We start from the raw sequence: 21,498 nt of genomic DNA, 5'->3' as shown, positions 1-21,498 counted from the left end.
CTTGGCTGTTCTCTCTCTCTCTCTCTCTCTCTCTCTCTCTCTCTCTCTCTCTCTCTCTCTCTCTCTCTCTGTCTCTCTGTCTCTCTCTCTCTCCCCCCCACCAGGTCTTCCTCTCTTCCTCTGTCTTATAACCTTTTTCAATAAATTTTTGTTTTATTTCCACCCCAAAAAATTTATTGATATGCCAAAGAATCATTGACAAATATCAAAATAAGCCAAATCTAACATATATATGTACTTAAACTTCTATACATATATATTTACACAAGTATATTTTCTATTATATGTATTATTCTATGTACATATATATGCATATTATTTGTTTATTTGTATTTTATATTTATATGTTTTGTTGAAAGTCAGAGAAGTATTTTAGATGCAATATCTCACATGAGTTTTAGAATAATCTGGTGCTTTAAGTACTATGGATAATACTAAGCCAATTTTAGGTGATACAAAAGAATGGAAGACAAATTGTTACCTTGGTTTAGTCAGCAATTAAGTTGCTGAAGAAGAATATGAATTTACATTCTATTTTGACTCCTACATTCTTTCTTCTATACCATATTGTCTCTAAAATATATTTGAGAATGTTTTCAAACAGAAAAGCCTAAGAATTTCATGTTCATAACTATTTTCTATGTGAAGTTCTTCCATAAACCATTAGTACTATTTTAAATTAAAAGAAATTTTAAAGATTAAAAAGATTAAAGAAAACTGTATCACAATTTGAATAAATTGAAATTGTGTTGCCTTATCATAGCTCTGCCATTTGCTTCCCATTAAAGATAAAAATAAAAAGTCCTAAAAAATTAAAATAAAACAGTTTGTCATTTCTTCCTTAGAAAAGCATTTGTCAAAATCCCTTCAAAAATAATTGGGAAGAAAATGTATTGAATTCTACTATCCATTAAGTTTTTTTTAAGGTATCTTGCTTAAAGGTAGCATTGTTTGTGATCAGCCCCAGGATGCAAAAGAACTCATTTCCTTTTTCATGACTTGCCTTCTCCCTAAACAGACTTTTCTTGACTTTAAATTTAAATATATGTATCTTTGGATGACACTGTGTTGTCTATGGTTTGACTTTTTTCCCAATGGTCAAGAATAAAATTTTAATTGTTCAATTATTCCTGAGTAGTAATGTAATAGTTTATTCTGATATTATTCAAAGAATTGTGAAATTTCACACACGTGTGTATGTATACATATGTATGTATATATATTTTTTGTGTTTGTGATAAAATTTACATTTTATCATTAAATAACTCCCTATGTCCTTCAAGAATGCTATCCAAAATACAGGATAGAGCTCTATCCTGGAAGTAAAAAAAAAAGCAGTATAATAGATAGCATTTATGATCCTTTAAAGTTTGCAAGATGCTTAATATATGCCATTACATTTGATCCTTTGAGATACATTGTTTTATTATTTCATTTTGCAATGATGAAAATGTAGCTGAGAGAGAATCTTCAGTATCTGAGGCAATATTGGAACTCAATTCTTCCTATTTCCAGGTCTAGTATTCCATTCACCCCTTCACCTAAGAACTGATTTTGAAACCAACATCTTTAGTTTAATAGCTGGGTAACCATAGGCAAGTCTTTGAAACTTTAAAATAACTACTGCGTCTGTTAAATGGTGATAGTAAGCCTCATAGTTACTTCACAGGCTTTTTACGAGTCTCCAAATAGGTATTGTTTTTTTGTTTGTTTGTTTTATAGAAAACACTTTCAAATCTTAAAGCAATACATTAATATCAATGATAGGCATGGTATGGAGACAGTATACTTATGTGATTCTGGCAAGTCATTAAATCTCTCAGTGCTCTATTCTTGGCAGCTCTTTTGAACTCTAAGTTAGGGAGACAGCCACTGAGAGAGGAAATTTCAATAAATTTCAGTTTCCAATACTAATGAAATCAAGTACAAGCCCTCTCCATATGAAGATCACATATTTCTTACAAGACAAATTTATATCAAATAGTAATCCACTGTCCCGCTTTTGCTAGGGATAGAAGCAGTTAGAATCTGGGTTTGAGGTACATGGATTTATACCCTGTTAATATATTCATATAGAAATGTAACTAGTTACATTTCAGGGCCAATAGGAAACAGTATATTTTGCCCAATTGATTTAATAGAATGGAAGGGATAAACTACTTAAAGAATGTTTTAATTTGTGAGACTGTAGTCACATTAGCTTAGATGGATCATCACCTCTAATGTTAGTAAATGTATGAGTATCTATTTGTTTCTCTAACCCCATTTGTTTGACTTATCATTTATCATCCCTCCTTCCCTCCTATTGCTTGAAGTCCTGTGCCACCCCCTAAAACTGATAACATGGTAAATTTTTTTTTTATGACCAGTCTCATGACCCACTCTACTCTAAATAATTGAATTTGATCGCTGTGTTTTACCTCCTTTCCTCAGACATTTTCCATTTATTGAAAAACATATTCTCTCTCTCTCCCTCTTTCTCTCTCTCTCTCTCTCTCTCTCTCTCTCTCTCTCTCTCTCTCTCTCACACACACACACACACACACACACTCAAGTTTGAGTGCACAATCATACAAACTCTTCTTTTTTTAATTTTCAATATTCAGACAGATTATCCTTAATCTTTAGAATTGTGGTGAGCTTGCTATGATTGTTATTGCTGTTGTTACTTCTGCTGCTGCTGCCATTGCTGCCATCGTTGTTGTATCCTCCACAAACTTCTAATGCCAACAGACAATAAAAATGTGCAGTCCTTTTCATTTTCTTTTTCGTATTTGTATTTAACCCTCAATAATCTAGCCTAAACTAAAATTTACTTTCAAAATGAACAGAGATTGAACCATAACTATGTCAGACTAATTTTGGCATCTTTATTATTAGTTGCTTGTTGATTGGTTATCATAATTAAAATGGGTTAAACTATGTCAAGGTCTCAGAAACTGTCTTTTGGTAAGAGGGCCAGGCAACTTGTTAATAATCTCCAGCCCTGAGACAGAGGGCTAACAACAAACAATTAAGAAACATTAATTAATCAACTGTTATATTCTAGGAATCATTTAAGAAGCTGAAATAAAGATAAAAGAGAATAAACTGTTATGGGGAGAATATGCAAAAAGACAAAATATATACAAAATAAATTTTAATTAATATGGGGGTATTAAAGTCTCATGACTCAATCAGGAAAGGCCTCACATAGGAAGTAGTATTTGATATGAAACTTGAAGGAAGCAAAGAAGGAAAAGGGACAGAAGTAAGGAGGGAATAAATTCTAATGAAGGGCATCCAGTTTCTTCAAATACATAAATATAGGAACAGAGATATCAAATAAAGGTAACAAAATGATAGTTATTAACATCTACTGCTGGGGGTGGCTAGGTGGCATAGTGGATAAAGCACCGGCCCTGGAGTCAGGAGTGCCTGGGTTTAAATCCGATCTCAGACACTTAATAATTACCTAGATGTGTGAGTTTGGGCAAGCCACTTAACCCCATTGCCTTGCAAAAAAAAAAAAGCTAAAAAGAAAAAAAACATCTACTGCTTTAGATGGTTACATTAACTATATAATTTTTTTTGCAAACTTCTGACTCTCCTAAAAGTTCTGGTGAAAACAATCAGTCAGAAGACAATTTCCTGAAAATCCTAATCTTCATCTATGGATATGATTTATTTCCCTTCAACTGACTGTGATCAAAGTAATCTAATTAAATAAGATAGTGTGGTAATGAAGAACAGGTCAAAGTAATTTGATACAAGGTGTAATGATGGATCAGTAATCAAAAGATCATTAAACATCAAGTTCAATTGAAGCATATCACATAATTATCTCAAACACCATTAGAAAAGACAAAAATTGTTCAGTGAGTTGATGCAGAAAGTCAAAAATCCATCAATATAAAAGCTAAAAGCTAAAAAGTATTTTTTTCAAAAAAGTTAAATATATATACATATATATGTATATATATATATATATATATATATATATATATATATATATATATATATATATATATAACTTTGAAACACTGGCAGTGATCAGGTATGGCATAAATAAAATAGAAATAACCATTATTGGTTCGTGGTTTTTGTATGTAAAGAATTCTTGTACTGTACTAGTTGAAACTTTCCATTAAGTTTTCAACTTCAGGGTTGGGGAGGAATGGGAGGAGAGAACTATTATTTAATTCAGAAAGAAAACTTGTAGAGAAAAAAATACCACTCTATTAGTGTAGTACAGTACTTACTCTAAACAATGTTCATTGCCTGAGGGACTGAAAGACTAAATGAATCCAAGTTTAATATAGGAGTCAGGAGTTGGTAAATTATATCTTGAATTCAGGTTTTCCCAAACTCCATAAATGTAATAAGATAAGAGTCTGGAATGTTTCATGAGTCTTATCAAGAATATGCAAGTTTTGATCTAAGACCTTTGCTAAACTTTGTTCTTACAAATATTCTACTTGTACCTTTGATAGTAGCCTTCTCTCCTCTCTGAAATTTTTTCTCTATCAGGTGTCCTTTCTCTCATGAATTTTTTAATCTTGGTATGTAGGCTTTAATGTCCTTAACTTATTAAGATCGTTAGGTTTTCCCTGTATCTTATCTATCATCCACTACTAATTTTTTTTAAAAGGAATTGCATTTACTGCTTCATTTCTTGACCACTTCTTAAAATTATACAACTTATCTTCAGTCAATCAAATCAATCAACAAACTTTTAATAATCATCTCTGTCTATAACTTATGAACTTTACTAGGCAGTGGTAATAAAAAGGCAAGCAACTGCATAAATTAGAAAAAACATTAGATAGGTAATGGTACTTAAAGTGAAATTTGAATTAAAAATAAAAGTATAAAGGACAGAAGTAAGGAGAAAGGACATTATGGCATAGGAGATATAAAAATATGTGGAAACAAGTGAATACCAAGGCTAATATGTCTGAGATAAAAAAAAGTCTTGAGAAAAGAATAATATGTAATATATCTAGAAAGGTGGAGGGTGATAAATTATAAAGGGATTTAAATAGAAGACTTTTGCAATTTATATTAGAGACAAAAAAGACTGAAGATTTATAGGACAAGAAGCTTGATATTAGGTCTGAATTTTAGGAGCATCACTTCAGCTGTTACAAGGACAAAATATTGAAGGGGGGATAGGCAGGAGGAAAAGGATAAATCTAAAAGGCAACTTCAGAAGTCTCAATGCTTGCCTGAGTTAACAATGATGCAACCCAATATCCCATCCCAAAATAGGCTCTAGCTCTTTATTTACATAGTCTATATTTAGTTCTAGTGAAATCTTCCTTCAAGAAAGAAGGGGAGGTAAAAGAGACTGAAATCAGTCTGACTCAATATATGCCCTTCCAAATGAAAAATTCAGGAGAAAATTCTTCAAAAGAGCTAATATATGACTCATATCTAATAATATAGATTAATATTTCACTCAAAGAAAAATTCCTTGATATAAAAGTTATTTTTAGTTTTTCATCATTTTACCTATTTTTATATCAAGATTTTATTTCCTTGACACAAATAAAACACTTAAAAGATAAAACAGATTCATAAGCATGAAATAAAATGAGATTTGAAATAAACAAGCCCAAGTGAACGTGAGGGTAATAGTAAAAACAACTATGAGCAGATATCATTTTGACAATTCTAAATTCCCTAATTAATTCCAACATGCATATGAATGAAGACACAATCTGAATCCCAAGAAAGAATTTTTAAATTTAAATATTTATAGAATGAAATTATATACATACAATCATATATATAAACACATGTACATGAATGTACATATCCATCGATGTATATGCAAATAGTCTATATATTAAAGAAATAGCAAATTTTATATAATAGATTTGCAGTTTCATGTGCAATCAAATTTTTAAAAACTATTAAATGACTTTTATTTCATAAATTAAAAATAAAATGTTTTATACAGATATATATTTTTTTAATTCATCATACTATTTATACTCTTCCCAAGTATAGGAAAATCTCTAAGACTGATAAACAACATTTCACTTTTACGTTGAATCCAGGTTGTCCAAGTACTTTACAAAGTCTAAATCTGACAACCAGATTATGGTTTAAGCATTAAGAAACATTTTAGCTTTATCATTTCCTGGTTAGTGGGAATTTATTTTTTCTAAAAGCATTGCAATTATAGGAAATAATCCTTGGCTACAATCAGCACCACCTCAGTAATTGGAACCTGTCAAAATCATGAAGTAATAGTCAAATATGAAAGCTTCCACTTCTCAGGATTTTTTATCAATTTCTTGAACTCAGAACAAAATCAGAGATTTGAGATCTTCTTTAGGCTTGTCTAGGCAAGGATATTTTATCACTTCTATGTGGTTATAGTTTCCAAGGCCATTGGAGTAAGAATGGGAGAGAAAGAAGGAATAATGTTGCCTCTTTATATATCTTAAAGATTATCATATAGGAAATTATTTTTGTCCTAGGAACTAATCACTTTTTTTTTCTTTTAGGGTTTTTTTTTTTTGCTAGGCAATGGGGTTAAGTGGCTTGCCCAAGGCCACACAGCTAGGTAATTATTAAGTGTCTGAGGCCAGATTTGAACCCAGGTACTCCTGACTCCAGGGCTGGTGCTTTATCTACTGCACCACCTAGCCGCCCCAGGAACTAATTACTTTTGATACATTCCACAGTCTTAGAAAAAAAAAGTTTATGGTTTATGCAGGTGAACATGAATGTCCTTTATCAAACCAATGTGAATGCCTGGCTTTATGGGAAATATGTAAGTCCATATATCATAGTGTTCCTCTGATTCCCACAACAACACTAATTAAAATCAATAATTAAATTATTCTCTGATAAGGATTTGAGTCATATTATCAGCTTTTGGAACAAGTTCATAGTTTTATGCAATTAGAAAGACAAACAATAACAGTAAGAGCCCTAGTAAAAATGAACCTAGAATCTGCCTTTGATTTTTAATATTTGGTCAAAAAGAAGACTAAGAAAAACCACAGTCCTTCTTAAACTGAGGAGGGTTTCATATCAGAACAATCTCAGTGAACATTTTTTGGTGATTGGTTAGGTATATGACACTGAAGTCTATATTATAAACTGAAATTCCCTAAGTCAAGTTCTGATCTGTTTGGGAATTTTATGAAACAATCCTGAAATTCCTATGTTAACTTAATTTGATCACAATTTAAATTAAAAAATCATAAATGCCACCTAAAGACAAAAAATTGAAATAAAAAGCAACAAAATTGTGATTAATAAAATGGAAATGGAAATGGTCTGTTTTGTCTGACTATTTTCTCATTTGGTGTTTTATTATTGTTTAGACTTGTTCAACACTTCCTGATCCTACTTGGGGTTTCCTTGGCATGGATACTAGAGAGAATTGCCATTTCCTTCTCTATTTCATCTTACAGATGAAGAAACTAAGGTAAACAAGATTAAGTAACTTGCTTAGACTCACAGGGCTTGTAAATACTTGAGGACATTTTTGAACTCAGTTATTCCTGACTCCAGGCCGAGCTGTGCATTCAAAGTGCTGTCTAGCTGCTCTAGCAATATCTATTCATATATATATATATATATATATATATATATATATATATATATATGTGTGTGTGTGTGTGTATATATATACTATTAATGATATAATCATATATAAATACTTATAACAACATCACTTTTTACTATAAAATATCAGGAAACAATGAAAAGTGAAATAATGTGCTATTCTCCATTTGGACAATTTGGAAGTATATTTTGAAAATTCTGAGTGGGGTTGAAAGTGACAGGACAATTTCTTTGTAGCTGGAGGTTAAAAGAATAGAACTTGGAATAAAGTCAAGACCATATTTAGTTTTAAAGCAAAACTGAGCCTTATAGTCACAAGGTATAGAACCTAGATAGTCACTTACTAAGGAGAAAAATCAGGCAAAATGCTAGTAAAAGAAAAAGAAAAGGAAAGAAATAGTCCACTTTATAACAGTGATGTATAGCTTTAGGCAACTTATGCTCAGTGATTTCAGATATTTTATCTTTATAATATTGGGTACTATGGTAGGACTTTATTGAAAAATGTGAAATGTTGGATACATTCAATTTTTAATTATGCCTTTAAGGCAAATTCTAAAAAAATTTAAAACATTGCCCAACTATTATATATTTATAACACTATTGTTTTATTACACAGATAAAATATAAAAATGGCATTCAAAACAGGTTCTATAGAGGAAATAGGTCAAGTTATTAAAATATGATTTATCATTTTTGTAGCACTATTTTTGACATGAAGAATTGTATATCCCTATACCTATTCACAGCTGCCCTGAAGAGTTTGTATAAATGATTAGATTATTAAACCTGTTTCACGTTTAATATTTAACTAGTTCATTGATATTCTTATCCCATAATTTCATGCCATTTGAGGGTTGAGGTTCAAATATTATTGACTCTGTTGTGTGATTTAAACAGCACCCAAACATATTACTGGATCTGTGGAAGGAAATCTTATTACTACTCATTGTTGTCCCTTCTCATTGAAAATGTGTAAAGCATATTCAATTTTGATCAATGTATAGCATGGAAACAATGTAAAGCCTATCAGACTGCCTTCTGTTGATGATAGGGGGAGGGAGGGAAGTGAAATTAGGGACAAATTGTAAAATTCAAAAAACATTAAAAAAAAGAAAAAAAGAAAATGTGTAATGCAAAATAATCCCTCCTTGCCTCCAGTTATATATCAGTAGTTTTGCAGAATAACCATAGTAATTTCAGAAAAACATCAGTGCTGCCACTTTTTGGCAGATGTAAATTCCCTGTGATTTGTCAGATCTGATTAGATTTGTGTCTCATTCAATAGCTGCAGGCAAGCTAAACAATTTAGAATGTATATCAATTGTAAGATAAGATCATGTGCATGGCACACGAAGAAGCATTGACATATTACATGATATTCTCAAAATGCATTGATATAGACCTTTGTGCAACATCAGAAATCTTTCTCTTTTTTTTACAAGAATTCACAAAGATAAATTAAGTTGCCTCTGTGCAAAGATGATTGGAAAAAAATGTGAATAAGCTCTTCAGATAGTGAAACGTGAATGAGTTCATCTTCTTTGAATGCATGCAATATTTAGAAGCTCCTATTGCTACTATACCAATGACCTCTAATACTGGTCAGGAAATCTCATTTTGAAACAGAAAGGCAAACTAAGTATATGCTTATAGCCTAAAATGCAAATTAAATGTAATATTTAGTATTTTTTCCTCTCATAAAATATTACAAAAATATTGATTTATTTTTGTGCAATGAGTTTGAAGGAGATTATACTTCAAAATTACATTTTCAAAAATGAACTCTATGAAAGCCTAATGTTAGAAATTTAGTCTTACCTCATTACATTTTTAAGGTATTTAATGGACCTCATTTATTTGGTAGAGATTTCCCTATTGTCTTTCATGTTAAAAATCAAAATTGACAATCTTTTTAAAAAATTTATATATTTATTTACATCCATTTAGACATGCTTATTTCCATATTACAAAATCTCCTTCACCCTCCCCTCCCACCCCTCTCCCCTTAGGAGGGAACAATAAGGTTATCATTTTACATACATATTTTATTAATCATATCTACAAATTAGCAATTTTTGGCATGGGGAATTAGGATTAAGGGAAAGAGATACATAAGAGATAATTTTTATTAAGTGTCCATCAGATTCAGAATGTTTTTTTTATTTTTTCCATGTGTTTTGTTTTGCTTTGTTTTTCTTCCTGTGGTTGGGGATAATATGGTCAATAATCAGTTAAATACAGTTGTCCAAGCTCTCTGGACTGTCCAGGAGAGTTGCTTCCATCAAGGTTGCTCATCTCATAATGTTGTTGATGTGTACATTGTTCTCTTGGCTCTACTCCCTTTTCTAAACACCAGATCCCTTAAGTCATCCCATGCTTCTCTAGAGTTCAACCAGTGTTACAGAAAGACAAAGAAATTGAAAGCATTAGAATAGACATTGAGAAACAAAACTATAATCCTTTGTAGGAACTATGGAAAAATCAACTAAAAAACTATGAAGACAATATAAAATACTTGGGAATCTACTTCCCAAGATAAAAACAAAAACCATATGGACACAGTTACGTGTATTTGTATTAGAACACTTTTCATACGAATGAAGTCACATCTAATCAATTCGGAAAATGACATTTGCTCAGGTATAGGCCGAGCTAATATAATAAAAATGGTAATTCAAGCTATATTAAATTACTTATTCAGTACCATACCAATCAATCGACCCCATATTTATTTTATACAGCTAAAAAAATAGAGGAAACAGAATTCATCTGGGACAATAAAAAGTCAAAAGTATCAGGGGAATTCATAAAAAAATGTAACATGAGATCGAAAACTATGCTGTAAAGCAGCAGTCACCAAAACTGACTGCCTAAGAAATAAAGAAAGTGAATCAGTGATATAGATTAGGTACAAAAGAACAGAAGTAAATGGCTATAAAATATACTGTTTGATAAACTCAAAGACTCAAGCTTTTGAGATAAGACCTCACTAATTTACTAAAACTGTTGAGGAAACTGGAAAATATATATCAAAAGCTAGGCATAGACTACCATCTCACACCCTATTCCAAGAGAAGTCATAATGAGTACTTTAAACATAAAGGGTGATAATTCAAGCTAATTAGGAGAATAAGGAATAGTCTATAGGTAGAACTTTGCTATGTGGAAAAGTTTATGAGCAAACAAGAGATGGAGACTGTTATAAATTTCAAAATGGATCATTTTGACTAAATTAAAAAGTTTTCTTTTTTCAAGCAAAACCAATGCAGTCAAGATCAGAAAGAACATAGAAAAGTTGGAAACAATTTTCACTTCTAGTGTTTCTAATAGAGGACTCATCTAAAATATAGAGAGAACTGAGTTAAATTAAAAAGACTACCAGCCATTCTCTAATTGATAAATGACCAAAGGATATGAACAGGCAGTTTTCACATGAAGAAATTAAAGCTTTGTAAAGAAATATGATTAAATGCTCCAATTTTTGTTGATTAGAGAAAGGGAAATTAAAACAACTCTGCAGTACGTCACAACCATCGGGCTAAAATGACAAAAAGGAAAATGATCAGTGTTGGAGGGTGAGAAAAGTGGAAACCTAATGTACTCTTGATGGAGATTTGAATTGATCTAAACATTTTGCAGAGTAGTTTGGAATTATACCCAAAGTATAATAAAAGTGTGCCTAACTTTTGATCCCAAAATATCACTACTTAGTTTATATCCCAGAGATCATAAAAAAGCAAAAAGATCCACATTTACAAAAAATATTGTAGCACCTCTATTTGAAGTAGCAAAGAATTGGAAATTGAAGGGAATCACATCCAATGGGTGTTGACTGAACAAATTATGGTATATGAATGTAATGGAGTACTATTATCCTGTAAGAAATCATGAACAAAAGGATTTTACAAAAAACTGGAAAGATTCCCATGAATTGATGCTGAGTGAAATGAGCAGAAGGAGGAGAATACTGTACACATATTAGCAGAAACATTGTGAGATGATCAATTATGATGAATGCAGCTTCCTTCAGCTGTTCCATGATTAGGGACAATCCTGAAAGACCTATTTTGAAAAATATCCATAGAAAATACTATGGAAGCTGAATGCAGAGCAAATCACAGTGTTCACATTTAAAAACATCCTTTTCTATTTTCTTCCTTTCTCATGGATTTTTTTTCCACTTAGTTCTAATTCCTCTTTCACAACATGACCAATATGCTGATAGCTTATATACGATTGTACAAGTACTACTTACATCAGATTGATGTCACAGGGAGTAGGGAGGTAAGTCAGGGTGGTAGAAAAAATGTGAAACTCAAAAGCTTACAAAAGGATGAATGTTGAAAATTACCTATGTAGGTATTTGAAAATAAAAAAAGAAGTAATCAAGCCATGAATTCCTTTCCAAGTTATTTAAAATAATAGAGCAAATTTTGGTTAGGCAAAAGATTGATGAGGGACATTTTCAACCCAAGTCAAGTTAGTAAATGAGAGATCTGTGACATTGGGGAAGTCCATGGTCCAGAATATGTATATATTCATGTATCAGCAACAGTGAGTCATGGAGGTGTTTGAGATAGTAACAGTGGAAGATTTGAGAGCTCTCAATTCAGAGAGAGCAAGGATATTGAACAAGTTGTAGAATGGTATACCAAGAAAATCTTCTGCCAGCACAGGATGCAGAAAAGAGCCTTTATGGCTGACAGTCATTTCTTGGCCTCCTTTCAATGTCAGAGAGGAGTATTGGTAGACAAAAAGAATCATTTGTCAGAGTTTGAGGAATCTGAAAATTTCATGCAGCTGCAAAGGTATCAGAAACAATAGTTATACTTACAGGGCAGAAAGGCCTGCTAGCACTTGAGACTACAGGAGATGATGTCCCCTACTTGTTCAAGTACCAGGGAATAGAATAAAGAACATGTACAATACCTCTCCTTAGATTACATCACTTGGAAACCCTGAAAACATATAGATCTCCATAACCAACTATGAAAATAGAATGTGAAAAAGTCACAGTCTCCATGCTCCCACACTTGCATCCCAACCAAGATGAATAAAAACCAACTTAGCATAAAATTCAATGAACAAATAAACAAAAAATTTGTCCATAAAAACTACTTGGTGACAGAGAAGAGCAAAACACAAAGTCAGAAGAAGATAATAAAATTAAAACAGCTATTAGCAAAGCTTCAAAGGGAAAAATGAATTGGAAACATCTACACTAAGAATTGCTTGAAAACTTCAAAAAAATAATTTTGATTCAGAATAATGGTGGAAAAATAATTAAAATAAATAAGAGCAAAGGAAGAAAATTACAAAAGAGCAATTAACAGTTTGATAAAAGAGAGAAAATACCGATAAAATAAAATTAAAAATGAGATTTTCTCTGAATGGAAATAGAGGTACAAAATTCACTAAATGAAAATGGTGCCATAAGAATTAAAACTGGCCAAGTGAACAAAAGAAAATAATAGTTCACTGAAGAAATATCTTCCTTTAAAATATTAAAATCAGGTAAGTGGGGGTAATGACTCCATGAGTCATCAAGTAATAAGATAAAAAGAATTAAAAAATAGAAGGAAATGTAAAATACCTCATTGGAAAAAACAAATGATCTTGAATGAAGAATTATTGGAATATCTAAAAGCCACAACCAAAAAAGAACTTAAATATGATGCTAAGAAAATATTAAGGAAAATTGCCTTAAGATCCTAGAAACACATGGTAAAAGTAGAAATTGAATAAAATAAAATCAAATCAAGAAATAGTCATTGAATTCAAATTCCAAAAATGAAAACTCCCAATAATATTATGGACAAATCCCAGAACAATGATGTCAAAAGAAAACACTTGTAGTTGGAAAGAAACCATTTAAATATCATGAGGTCACAATCAGGATCAAGCAAAATTTAGCAACTGGCAAATTATAAGACTGGAAGACTTGGAATTTGATAATTTTATTTATTTTCAAAAGGCAAAAGAGCTGAAACTGGCTCAAAATAGCCTATAAACAAAACAAAATATAATTCATCTAGCAAAAATGGATATTTAATGCAATAGAAGAATTTGAAGCATTCTTTATGGAAAAACCAGAAATAAATAGAAAATTTGACTTTCCAATAGAATACGCAAGAGAATAAAAAGGTAAATATGAAACAATACTATAAATGACTCAATGGTCACCCATTTAAAGAAAGCATATAGGGAGCAGAGATGGAGGTAAAAAGTGAGGAAGTTCTCAGAGCTTTTTCTTGAAATTATTCTGAATAAAGTTGTGAAATAAAATCTAAATGACAGAAGAGGGGGTAAAAAAAATCACAGAGGGAAATCAGGTTCACTCAAGGTATCTTGGAACCACTTCAGAAAAGATCTATCTCATGGGAGTAAAGAGGGAGTTCGACTCAACATAGGCAGGAGAAATGAAAAGCCAGGAGGCTCTTAGTCACAGTGTGGCTTGGGCCCTGGCTCAGCAGACCAGTTGTACAACAGAGCAGCAGTAAGGTTCCAAATCCAGTTCAGAATGCAAATTTAGATCCTGGGAATGCTGATGCAGCAGGTAGAAATGGTTTGGTTATCCTACAAAGTGAGGAAACCACAAACACCTGAGAAACCGAAGGAAAAAAGCCAGGGGTCAGAATGCCAGTCAACAGTCAAAAACAAAGCAAAAAAAACCAAACAAAATAAAAATTGGAAATTTTAATAGAACTCAACTTTCAAAATGGTCAAAAAACATATCACAAATCATAGAAGGTTTCTATGCTGATAGAGAAGATAAAAATGTCATGTCAGAAAAGGAATAGTGATTAAGTGCCTACATGTGAATCCTCAAAGTGTATTAAGAATTATTCTAAAATCCAAAAAGACTTCTTACAAGAGCTCAAATAGCTTTTCAAGACTAAAGAAAGAAGGAAGAAGAAAAATTGAGGAAAAAAATGAGTCATGCAGAAGAATTATGAAAAGTTGACAAAGGAAAAGAATAACTTTAAAAGTAAAATTAGTCAAATGGAAAAAGAAGACAACTATTTTAAATGTAAAAATTGACCAACTGGAAAATGGGTCCTTTAAAAGCAAAATTCACCAACTGGACAAAAGGAAAAAGAAAAGCTAATTGATTTTTTAAAAAATTTCAAAATTAAACTTGGGATTTCTGGCCAAGATAATGGAGAAAACAGTCACTTTGATAAGTGCTCCTCTTTCCCCTCAAAAATACCATGAAAGAAACCTCTTAACAGAAATTCAATCAATAAAACCCAGAAAGAGAAGCTAAGAGAAGAACACCTATGAAGAAAGTCTGTCTCAGGGTACCATGGGTGAACTAGGAGATGAGAGCAGAGGATCAGCACGGGGACAGCAGTTGGAGAAGAAAGAGGACCAGCCTCAAGCCATAGAGACTTCAGTGAGTCGTGAGTGTGAGATCCAACTTCAGCTGCAGTCTTGGCTGGGGGTAGAGGAACTATGGGAGGATGAGTTCCAGCACAGAGTCTCACCCTCCCATAGTTCCTATCCTGTTTCATTGAAATTCCATTTTTTTCCCCTGGAAGAGGATGTTCAGTTTTGTTGGGTAGTTGATTCTTGGTTGCATTGCAAGCTCTTTTTGCCTTCTGGAATATTATATTGCAAGCCCTATGAGCCCTTAATGTAGTTGCTTCTAAGTCCTGTATGATCCTGACTTCAGCTCCACATTAGAATTCCGTCCTTCTACTTAGAAATATTTTCTCTTTGACTTGGGAGTTCTGGAACTTGGCTATAATATTTCTGGGGGTTGGGTTTTTTTTTTGGATCTCTTTGCAAAGGAAATTGGTGGTAAATTCTCTTAATTTCTATTTTGCCCTCTGCTTCAAGGATATCAGAGGAATTTTCATATAGAAATTCTTTTAAAATGAAGTCAAGTCTCTTTTCCTGATCATGACTTTCAGGTACCCCAATAATTTTTAAATTATGTTTCCTGAAACTGTTTTCCAGATCAGTTGTTTTTTTCAATGAGATAGTTCACATTTTCTTCTAATTTTTTCATTCTTTTGGTGTTGAACAAACATATATCTTCAAATTCAACTCTCTCTCTTGTACTTCATCTATAAAAGCTCCTACGTACTCTATTAAATGAGAAGGTTCATATGAGTATTATCAGTATCATCTATCCATGCAGGAATACATGCAGTTCATCATCATTAAGTCCCTCATAATTTACCCTTCTCCACTCTCTATGCTTCAACTGAGTCCTGTACTAAAAAGATCAAACTTTCTGTTCAGTTCTGGTCATTTCAAGGGGAACATTTGAAATTCCCTTATTTCATTAAAAGTCCATCTTTTCCCCTGAAGATGTTCAGTTTTGCTGGGTAATTGATTCTCGGTTGCATTTCAAGCTCTTTTGCCTTCCAGAATAGTATATTCTAGGCCCTATGAACACTTAATGTAGATGCTGCTAAATCCTGGGTAATCGTTACTGCAGCTCCACAATATTTGAATTGTGACCTTCTGAATGCTTGTAATATTTTCTCCTTGATTTGGGAGTTCTGGAACTTGGCTTTAATATTCCTGGGGCTTATTTTTTTTGGATCTTTTTCTGAAGGAGGTCAGTGGATTCTCTCAATTTCTATTTCTCTCTGCTTCTAGGATATCAGGGCAATTTTCCTATAGGAATTCTTTAAACATGAATTCAAGGCTCTTTTCCTGTTCATGACTTTCAGGTATCCCAATAATTTTTCAATTATATTTTCTGAATCTGTTTTCTAGATCAGTTGTTTTTTTCAGTCAGATATATCACATTTTCTTCTAATTTTTCATTCTTTTGGTGTTGAACCATCATGTCTTGCTTTCTCACAAAGTCATCAGATTCCTTTAGTTTCATTCTACATCTGAAGTATTTGTTTTCCACAGAAAGCTTTCTTATCTCCTTTTCCATCTGGCCATTCTTCTTTTTAAAGCATTCTTCTCCTCAATAATTTTTGAACTGTTTTATCCATTTGAACTAAGCTGGTTTTTAACATGTTATTTTCTTGAACATTTTTTTGGATCTCCTTGACATAACTGCTGACTTTGTGGTCATTTTTTTTCCTGCATCTGTTTCTTTTCTTTTCCCACTTTTCCTTCTATGTCCTTACTTGATTTTCTTTTTTTTTTATTCATATATTGAATTTAAGTGAGGAAGAGATTCAAGAAGTTGCCTGCCTCATGATCTCATGATGACTTAAGTAAGGCTGAGCACCTCTGGAGAATCTGCCTCTATTTCTCTCTCTCTCTCTCTCTCTCTCTCTCTCTCTCTCGCAAATCTATGCCATAATTAATTCCATAATTTATGAATTTTTGGACATTTAGACTGATTAATTTTTTGCTATTCCTTTTTCAACTGAACTTTCATTTATTATTACTAATATTATAATAATTTTGTTATAAGTGTAAACATAAACCCCCCTCTGCCACACAAGAAGATGAGAAACCTCAAGAATAGTGAGAGAGGGAGAGAGAGAAAAAAATGTACTTCAGTCTGTGTTCAGATTCCAAAGACTCTGTCTATGGGATGTGTTGCTTATGTTACCATAATTCCACCAGAGATGTTGCTTCAATATTTTTCCTATAGTTGTTATTACTAGCTGTACCTCCATTCTCTTCCTCCACACTCTCCTGTATTCTATTCTCTCTCTCCTTTCATCTGGGTACTATTCAAAATTGTGTTGCATCTGAGTATCCTTTCCTTAGATCTACCCTTTCTTCTATCACTCCCCCCATTCCCCCTTATCCCATCCCTTTCTTGTCATTTTTCTCTAGGGTAACATAGGTTTCCTCACCCTATTAAGTGTGTATGTTATTTCCTCTCTGAACCATTTCTGATGAGAATAAAGGCTCACTCATTCCCCCCTTGCTTTCCCTCTTTCCACTCCATTGAAAAGCTTTTTTATTGACTCCTATGTGAAATTTCTTAGCTTCTTCTTCATCTTCTTTCCCTTCCTCTCTGTACTTTCTTTTACCACCCATTGCCTCCATCTTTACACTATATTATGCCATTATATTCTGTTCCTTCCTGTGTCCTGTCTATATGTGCTCCTTCTAACAGCTCTTATAAATGAGAAAGTTCATATGTGTTATCAATATCTTCTTCCCATGCAGGAATAAAAACAGTTCAATGTCATTAAGTTCCTCATACTTAGTCTTTCTCTTCCACTCCCTCTATGGTACACCAGAGTCCTTTACTTGTAGTTCAAACTTTCTGTTCAGCTCTGGTTGTTTCAATAGGAAAGTTTGAAAGTCCTGTTTCATTGAAAATCCATCTTTTCCTTGGAAAAAGGATATTCAGTTTGCCTGGGTAGTTTATTCTTGGTTGTAAACCAAGATCTTTTGGCTTCTGGAATATCATATTCCAATCCCTATGTGTCCTTAATGTAGATGTTTCCAGATTCTGTGTAATCCTGACCATGGAGCCTCAGTAATTGAATTGTTTGCTTCTGGCAGCTTTTAGTATTTTCTCTTTGACTTGGGCATTTTGGAATTTGGCTATAATATTCCTGGAAGTTTTTCTTTTGCTCTTTCAGGAGGTGATCAGTGCATTCCCTCAATTTATATTTTACCCTATGCTTCTGGGATCTCAGGGAAATTTTGTTGTATTATTTCCTTGTGTTTGTTTGTTTGTTTTCTCATTTAAAATACAGAAAATGATCCAATGCAACGTTAAGTTTGGATACAAACAATTGTCATTGAGTTTCAAGGCAGCTGCTCCTCAATCCTGAAGTTCAGAGGTTCTGTGACCTGTTATCCCCCATTCCTCCATGCCAGGCCTGCACAGGCTGGAAGGAGATGCTTCCACCAGGCTGCTGTACCATCCTGGCAGTGCAAACTTTGTGTTGGGTGGTTAAGGTGCTGAAGGAAGACTCAGTGGAGGGGACAGGAGGGGAGCAGAGAAGACTCTCCCTCCCTCTCCGAGCTCAGACTCAGTTTCAGCTGAAGAGAGGATGTGGCAGAGATTCAAAAACTTTTTGGTCTGAACTTAAAGAAGATTTTATAAAATAACAGATAAATTAAAGAGAGCCTGGGCGGAGGGGGAATGGGCAGAGCTGGGCTCTCTGCCTCAGAGGCCTTGTCCCTTTCAGGGGGGTACTGTATTCTTTTTTGAAAAATGAAGCCTAAGGGTGGCTAGGTGGTGCAGTGGATAAAGCACTGTCCCTGGAGTCAGGAATACATGGGTTCAAATGTGGTCTCAGACACTTAATAATTACCTAGCTGTGTGGCCTTGGGCAAGCCACGTAACCCCATTTGCCTTGCAAAAACCTAAAAAAAATGAAGCCTAGGCTCTTTTCCTGACTGTGGCTTTCACATAGCCCAATAATTTTTAAATTATTTCTTCTGGATCTGTTTTAAAGGTTGGTTGTTTGTCCAGTGAGATATTTCACATTTTCTTCTAATTGTTGTCTTTGTTAGAAGAATTTTACTTCTTCCTGATTTCTTGCAAAGTCATTCCTTTAGTTTCATTCTGCATTTGAAGGAGTTATTTTCTTCAGAGAGCTTTTTATCTCCTTTTCCAGCTGGCCATTTCTGCTTTTTAAGGCATTCTTCTCCTCATCTGCCTTCTGTTTTGTTTTTTCCATTAAGCCTAAACTTGTTTTGAACATATTATTTTCTTCAATAATTTTTTGTATTTCTTTCACCAAACTGCCCCACTTACTATCTGTGGGCTGTGCTCTGGGGGTGCAGGCTGCTTTCTCCAGATTTTCACTGTAGGTTCTGCAGCCTGTGTTCCCTCACTCTACATTCATTCTGGTGTAGCAGAATTCTCACCCTGCCCCTTCAAGCTGTTCTCAGGCTGTTTTGGGCCCAGGGCTTTTTCCACCTCCCAGTCCTGGTGAAACACAGCTTTCCCACAGAACTTCTAAATTATCTTGAACTGGGAAAATATATGATTCGGTCTTTCTGTGGGTTCTGCCCCCTTAAATTTTGGCTAGAATCATAATTTATTGGCTTTGGAGTTTTGGGGGGAAGGAGTTGCTGGGAAATGCTGCCTTTACATTGCCATCTTGATTCTACCCCCCCTCCCTTACTTGATTTTTAAAATCTTTTTTGAGCTCTGTCATGGCATGAGCCCAATTTCTATATTTCTTGGAGACTTTAGATGCAGAAATTTGGACTATCTCCTCTTCATATCGAGTATTTTGGTCCTCCATGGGATCAAAGTAATTCTCTATAGTCAAGTTCCTTTTTTTCCTCTTTACTCATTTCCCCAGCCTGTGGCTGGTTTGGGGGGCTTCCTGAGCTTTTTGGGTATTATTGGGACACTCCCACAAGGACCTCAGTGTGTAAGGCTCTGACTGCTCTCCTGGTCTGAGATTGACCACAAGCTGACCCCCTCTGTCTCGGGGCTGGAGGTGGAGGGGTTGTCCCTGCTCTATGTGGCCTAGACTGTGACCAGGGTCTGAATGTTATCAGAGCCCAGAGTCCTGTTCCAGGGACAGAGGACAAACCTCTGCAGTCTCCCTCCACTCCCTTACCTTCCATGGACCTAGCACTCAGGGCACAGCGGCCTGGAGGCTCCCGCTGGACAACCCCACTGGCCTGCTACTATTTCCAGGATCTGAGCTGCCCCAGCTGCACTGAGGGCTGTGGCCACACAGAGTACCGCTGCCATGCTGAGGGTATGGGCTTCATGCTCCCTCTGTCAGAAGTCTCCCTGATGATCTTCCAAGGTGTGTTTGGTACTCGCTAGGGTGCAGGTCAAAAAATGGCTTCTGCTACAGGGAGCTACCACTCCCAACCTGGGGATGTTCCCAGAAGGCTGAAGTTCTTTTGGTCTGGAGCGGCCACCCCTCCAAGCCCAAGATACAGAGTTTTTCCATTATTTTCCTGGTTAACTTGGTCTGGAGAATTGCCTCACTCAATTGTTCTGTGGGTTCTGTCTCTCGAAAATTTAGAGTCATAATTTTAAGGGTTTTTTTAAAATATTTTGGAGAGAGCACCTAAGAGAGGCTCATCTCCTGCCACCATCTTGGCTCTGCCACCAATATATTATATCTTTAAAGCTTACACGAATAATTTAGAGAAAGAGGAAATCAATGAATTAAAAATGCAAATAAAAAATTAGAGAAAGAACAAATTTAAAATGCCCAAATGAATACCAAATTAGAAATTCTAAAAATTAATAAGATCAAAACCAAGACAACTATTGAACTAATAAACAAGACCAAGAATTGGTTTTATGAAAAAAAATAAAATTGATAAACCTCTGGTCAATCTGATTTTAAAAAAGGAAGGAGAATACCAAATTGCTAGTATCATAAATGAAAAAGCTCAACTCACCACCAGTGAGGAGGAAATTAAAGTAACAATGCAGAATTATTTCGTCTACCTCTATGCCAATAAATTTGACAATCTTAATGAAATGGAAGAATATTTATAAAAATGTAAGTTGCCCAGGTTAAATGAAGAGGAAATTAAAAACCTAAATAACCCTAACTCAGAAAAAGAATTTCAACAAGCCATTATTGAACTCCCTAAGAAAAAAATCTACAGGGCCAGATGGATTCACAATTGAATTCTACCAAGCATTTAAGGAATAGTTGGTTCCAATTCTCTATAAACTCTTTGGAAAAAGAGGGGTAGATGGAACTCTGCCTAGCTCTTCCTATGACACCGATATAGTGCTGATACCAAAAACTATGACCAAATAGTATTTATCCCAGTAATGCAAGGTTGGTTCAATATTAGGAAAACTGTTAGTATAATAAATTATATCAACAGCAAACCTATAAGAAATTATATGATCATATCAATAGATGCTGAAAAAGCTTTTGACAAAAATATAGCACCCATTCCTACTAAAAAACACTAGAGAGTGGAGTAATAAGCAGTATCTATCTGAAACCATCAATAAGCATTATATGCAATGGGGATAGGCTAGAGGCATTCCCAGTAAGATCAGGGGTGAAACAAGGATGCCCATTATCA

The sequence above is a fragment of the Macrotis lagotis genome, chromosome 2 (assembly GCF_037893015.1).
Source record: "Macrotis lagotis isolate mMagLag1 chromosome 2, bilby.v1.9.chrom.fasta, whole genome shotgun sequence".
In the NCBI taxonomy this organism is placed as follows: Eukaryota; Metazoa; Chordata; class Mammalia; order Peramelemorphia; family Peramelidae; genus Macrotis; species Macrotis lagotis.
The sequence above is the reverse complement of the archived record's forward strand: the minus strand, read 5'-3'. Positions refer to the sequence as shown.